We start from the raw sequence: 6,491 nt of genomic DNA, 5'->3' as shown, positions 1-6,491 counted from the left end.
TATAATGAATAGAATAATTATATAGAAAACTCGAGCAGATCCACAGCGCTGACATTTGGAGCAGGCCCACAGCAGCAGAGGGCCTGTGGTGCAGCATTTGGGGACCACAGACACAGACACAAATACACTGGACATGAAACAGATCATTTGTGTGTTTAGTTGGAGGGAGAGGACTATTTTGGAAACACATATTTCCTTGTAATTTTGACAATTTAAGCCTTGTTTGCACTCTTAATACAGCAGTTAATATTTATTTAATTATAATGTAATCCTACTGTAATTGTGTTTAACCATCAATCTTTTCATGGTTTGAAAATCAGTTCCCCCAGGTTTAAGCACTCATTACTAATTAGATGGCTAGATTTTTTTGTAATTATCAGAACTGAAAGATTATCAATATTGCTTCCGCTTTTGATACTTTACAGTAACAACACACTGGGGGTGTTCCACATGTATATCTATGGCAGAATGGTCAGCCAAAAATAATTCTTTGGTATTCTAAACCAAATCATGTAGTTTGTATGAGCTGAACATGACAGAGAGTTTATGATGAGAGCACATATTTTGTTATGTAAAGCTGCACTCTTTTGTCAAGTCATGGCAGCCTGAACTAGAGTCCTGCACTGGTACAGGCAAATAGTTGCTGAAATGGGCGGGTTTTAAAGTTCTGGAATTTTACAAGAGGGTAGGCGGACGGGTAGTGATTACACATGGGCAGGTCAGTACTAAACGAGGACTAAACCAATACTATACCAGGATCTAATCTAATCTTGAGAGAGAGAGAGAGAGAGTCCGAGTTCATGGAGCAGGTGTCCACAAAGTGCACCACTTACCTCTGTGTGGCACGTAGCTGTGCTCCGGTCCTTTCGCCTGAGGTCATTTGACGTCGATGGACTATGCGGGCGCACCTCCAGAACCTGTGAGTCCAGGTTCAGTTCTGGTTTAGTCCTGATTCAGTCCTGGAATAAGTCCTGGGTTAGTTCCGGGTTAGTCCTGGTTTAATCCTGATTCAGTCCTGGTTTCGTCCCAATTCAGTCCTGGTTTAGTCCTGATTCAGTTCTGGAATCAGTCCTGGGTAATTTCCGGGTTAGTTCCAGGTTAGTCCTGGGTTAGTCCTGGGTTAGTCCTGGTTCAGTCTGTGGCATGTACAGCGTAAAAGTCCGGCATCTTGATCACTGTTTCTTCTGCTCAGTAAATAATGCCTGTGAAGTGATGACAGTCGAGTCGTGTCTGTGAATTCATATTCCAATGGATGCTTCAGTTAGAAAGCTTGTAATTTGTATGTGATTTTTCTCGGGTCCAGGTGGGTGTGGGTTTAATTTGGATAAAATCACGGGTTAACGGGAGGGTGCAGTGCTGAACTGCGTGGGTACGGACGGATTCAGGTCTCCAATAATGGACCCATGCAGGACTCTGGCCTAAACAAGTGCGCCCCCAAAAATGTGCCGACAGTGTGAACCCGATAACAGAAACAGCAGTGAAAGTTTCATGTGAGATGTAATGAGCAAGCAGTTCAGAAATATCATGTGAAATATGAAATCGGGCTGTTGCATCAGTCCAAACTGACCCAATATTTCATCTGTTATCTGGTGCACTTTAAAGTCATCTCATTTGGTGAAGGGCAGGATTGGCGCGATTAGCATCTTAAACATGTAATACTTGGCTGTTGGAGAAGCAGAGCCGCTTGAATAAATCATTAACTGTAGCTTGAGAAGAACATTTTTGTATTTCATCTTTCTTCATGCACACAAACGTCCTATTGTTTATCTAATAAGCCAGAGATATGACCATGTTTATTCATCGCGTGCATGTGTTATGGGGGCTTCGAGTTTTCTCTCTTGAGTGATGATAAAAAACAAACAAATAACCTGAAAGTCCTCTTCGTTCTCACCAAAAATGATATATACATGTTTTGGTCAAAGCACTTTTCACAACTTCCAGAGGACAGAGCGAGGTTTTGTAGTCATGGTAATGCTAACAACGACTAGCATGCTAATAGTGCATCAGACTCAGTAAAGCTTTACAAGGACACAGGTGGCTGCTTTTACAATACAGAGGCAAGAAATTTTCTTTATTACATGAAAAAAAAAAAAGTACTACCTCTTTAATGCTATACTGAATATTCTATATAACAGGGATCTCCAACCTTTTGCATCTGGTGAGCTACCTTTACGAAATGGAAACGCCAGAGAGCTACTCATTTTAGCGGTCAAAAGAAATTGAGTCGACAAAAGAGGGCAGCCCTTAGATGTTGTACAGCTTTAGAAACCTCTAAAACCTCAAAGCATTATCCATTTTCTAGACATACATACAATACTTAAGATTTGGATGGGAATTATTAGAATAACAGTTTAATTACTCATGCGTAATCTTTGTTATTGATCCGTGTGCGTAATCTGCATGGTGCAGTGTGTCTTGGTTGCTGGGCGACAGGAGCGGCTTCGTAGGCTACACCTTGTCACATTTCGGCAATGATCTTGCGGTCGGCAGAGGCTAGTTCGAGGGCTGCAGTCTTCGCTACATCGGAGGACCCTGGCAATGACATCATCGTTTTCCAGAAGCTGCGGTTTGCTCATCCACATGACAACACAACAACGGCGTTCTCAGATTTCTCCACTCTGGAACCTGTTCTTAAAAAACACAGTTTTCGCCCACCCAAAACACCAGCTCTGTGTGCACGAAAGGCAAAAATTAACACAAATTTCACAGTTTCGACCAAAAAACATTGTCGTGTGGACAGGCCCCAGACCTAGCTTACAGAAACTGTAAACAAATAGGTGTGTTAGTTTCAGTGTAGTTAGATCCACCCTTCTTTAATACCAGACTGAACATTCTATATAGCAGAGATCTCCAACATTTTGTATCTGGTAAGCTACCTTTATGAAATGAAAATGCCAGAGAGCTACTAACCCAAAAAACTGAGACGATATAAGAGGGCAAGCCTTAGATGTTGTACAGCTTTAGATACCTCTAAAACCTAAAAGCATTATCCATTTACTAGAGCACAGTTTCAAAACAATGGTAATTAACAAAATGTGAGTTATTCAGAACAATATGTATAATTCAGGAATCCCTTGGCGAGCTCCTTGTAAGGAGGTGGAGAGCTGGTACCTCCCGAGCTACATGTTGGAGACCCCTGTTATAGAGCAGCATCATCGCTATGGAGACAAGCAGCAGACCCACTTCTAGAAAAAAAAAAAAATAATAATAATAATTACATAGTGCACCTTTATTTGTTTACTGTTTGATTTTAAATGTGCATTGTGTAACTTTTTTGGTGGAGCGCCCGCCATCTGCTTTGTCTCAAATGTTTCACAGTATGGCATTATAACTTTCTACCATCATGGAGACCAAACCAGGCCAAGTTACTGCAATAAACCCACCTCTAACTGAATACATGTAAAGAAGATCTATTTAATATCATATAAAGTAGAGCAATGAACAAGCAGGTGAAAAGTTACATGGTGCTCTTTATCGTGTGGTGTTTCTAATTAAATTTAAATCCGTTCTGCATTATTTCTCCACTCTCTCAGTGCTCTAAACCTGGCCTATCTGCAGTGATGGTGCAGTAACATCTGGTGACTGCAGGCAGGAGTAGCACAGGGAGAGCTCCATTGATCATGAAACCCTCTGAATAAATGCACACGCCACAGCACTCCTCTCAAACTGAGCGGAAACCAGGAGCCCAGCGAGTCGAGCGGAGAGGAAGCTAACCAGAGGCACAACAGAGACAAAGACTGAATGGTGTAAAAGATGCTAAAGCGGCACATTTGGAAACAGACTGGGGAGAGATACTAGTATGTCGCCACGAAACAGAGAAGATTCAAGATTACAGTGGATATAAAAGGTCTGTATCAGGGTTTTATATGGAATCTGGGAGGGCTCATAACAAACGCAAACTCTGCAACAAATGCAAATGCCACAAAAGAACAAAAACCCACCACAAACCAAATAAAAAAGCCACAACACACCAAAAAAAAGCCACAACAGAAGTGACCACGGGACTCTATTTTAATGCAAACACCGCAACAAATACAAATGCCACAACATAAATGTAAACACCAGACAAAGCGACGGTCAGACAGTGACATTGATCCTGACCACAGAACAATTAATTACTTACTACTTTCCAACTTCGTTCACTTCTCCGTTCCCTTACTTTTCACATTCTTGTTCTTCTTTTCAACTTTTCCCATTCACTTCCCGCTTGATCCTCTAACGCTTCGCTTGGTCAGTCAGAAAATAGAGTCCCGCGGTCACTTCCATTGTGGCTTTTCGCTTTGTTGTGATGTTTGCATTTGTGTTGTGGCGTTTGCATTAAAATAAAGTCCCGTGGTCACTTCCGTTGTGCCTTTTTTGGTGTGTTGTGGCTTTTTTTGGTTTGTTGTGGCTTTTTGTTGTGATGTTGCGTTTGTATTTGTTGTGGCGTTTGTTATGAGCCCTCCCGGCTTCTGTCGTTTTTTCCATGTATTTAAGAACATTTTGTCTTGCCCCAGAACAGATATATTGTACAGTATAAGCAGCTCTTGAGGTCAAAATCAATCAACTGTGCAATGTCTGTATCTAATGAAAAAGCAATGTAAGTCTGATCATAAAGAAGTGTGGGTTAGCATGCTAGTTGTTGTTAGCTTTACTGTCACTGTAAAACACCACATTTGTCTCTGTAACTTGTGAAAAACACTTATAAACTGAATAATTTGGATATCTGGAAAGAGAGTAATAACATTGGATCACTTTTAAAAGGACTAGTTCTGTTTTTCTCGTATTTAAGACACTAAAAATCATCCGCGGCCTTTCATTACTTTTATCTCAGCACAAAATCAGGGCAAATCAAATGTGAAAACAAAACAGATGTGATTCAAATTGTCATTGGATTATGTAAAGCCATTCGGTGAGTGTACCATTCGTTCTTTTGAATTTCAATTAAGAACAAAAAAACAATAAACTGGGAAAACATTTTCTTATTTCATTACGCCGTTTTAGTGTCAAACAAAAAAAAAAAAAAAAAAAATTGGTTTCGACCTCTATTTTCAATATTTAATTTAACATTTATTTCAAATAACACCAATCAATAACCAGTCCCGGTGCCTATTTTAATTTTGATATTTTATTCTCTCTGGTTTATTTGCCCCAGAAGTTCTACTGCTCAACCATGGATCTATAATAAAAACTATTTTTATTATAGTTCTATGGTGTCAACCGAACAAAGTTTATCGCTGCTACTTGTTTCTCGTCATGGAGTTCAACAATTACTTTTTAAGACGTGAAAATAAACTTGCCGCTATAAAAGAAGTCATGTTTGTCCACAAAATTGCAACAATTTTTCAAGTAAGTCTTTCTAGCAGCAGAACTTCCTGGGCAAATAAACCAGAGAGAATAAAATATCAAAATTAAAATAGGCACCAAGACTTTAAATGTTAAATTAAATATTGGGAATAGAGGTTGAAATCTGTTTTTTGTTTGACACTAATATGGAACAATGAAATAACAAAGTGTTTTCCCATTTTACTATATTTCGTTCTTAATTGAAATTCAAAAGAACGAACACGAAGGATACATGGACCCTATTCTCTCCAGTCCCTGGCCTTTCTCTCCCAGCACAACATGTTGACATGTGGGCACTGGGAGTTCAGACTCTATAGATGCTGAGGGAGCACTATGCTAATGCCAGCTGTGACTTAACCACCTGTATTATGAATATATTTAAGATGACATTTAACACTTTTCACATGGAAGGATAAAGTTGCAAGAGCCAAAAGGACAGTAAGATTTTCATTTGGAATTTTATCTGTGTTATCAGTGTGCCCAGATATGATTTAAACATGTTCAAATTAAATATTGCTTTTACTGATTATAACCCTCACTATTGCAAAAGAAAAAAAAAATCTATTCTGTCAACTGGACAAAAGGTTTTTAGAGTAAAGAGGTTTCACCACTCATCAGTTCTGGACAGATTGCCGGTGGACACTGCCTCAAAGCCGCTAACTACTGCTTTGAAGATAGTGAGGTACAGATCTTAGCCAAAGAAAAGAAAGAGTCTGAAAGGGGAGTTAAAAAGGCAATTTTTGTTAGGAAAGACAATCTATTTTTGAACAGGAATGGGGGGCTCAGACATCACTTATGTCCTATTTAGAACTCCATCCTCAGACCTAAATCAGAACAAAGAAAACAATAACAATATCCTGAGAGTGAGAAAACCCATCAGAGGCCTGTACGATTATAATGATATAACTCAGACACAGTTCACATTTAGGCTACGTCCACATGACAATGCTCCTGGAGTTTTTATTTTAATTTTATTTTTTTGCAGGTTGAAAAAAAAAATTGTGTCCACACACGTGTCAGATCAATAAATATTCACTTCCAGACGACAACGAAGCACCGAGTGAAAACAATGTAATACACAAGCCACACCTGTATGTGGTGCTGTTAGCAATGATAATAATATTTAATAATGCATATCCTATCACAGTTCTTTTAAACTTTAAGGT

Source organism: Boleophthalmus pectinirostris, unplaced genomic scaffold (genome assembly GCF_026225935.1).
Source record: "Boleophthalmus pectinirostris isolate CB_2022bp ecotype Guang Dong unplaced genomic scaffold, ASM2622593v1 HiC_scaffold_18, whole genome shotgun sequence".
NCBI classification, from domain to species: domain Eukaryota; kingdom Metazoa; phylum Chordata; class Actinopteri; order Gobiiformes; family Gobiidae; genus Boleophthalmus; species Boleophthalmus pectinirostris.
Note: the sequence above shows the minus strand (reverse complement) of the source record.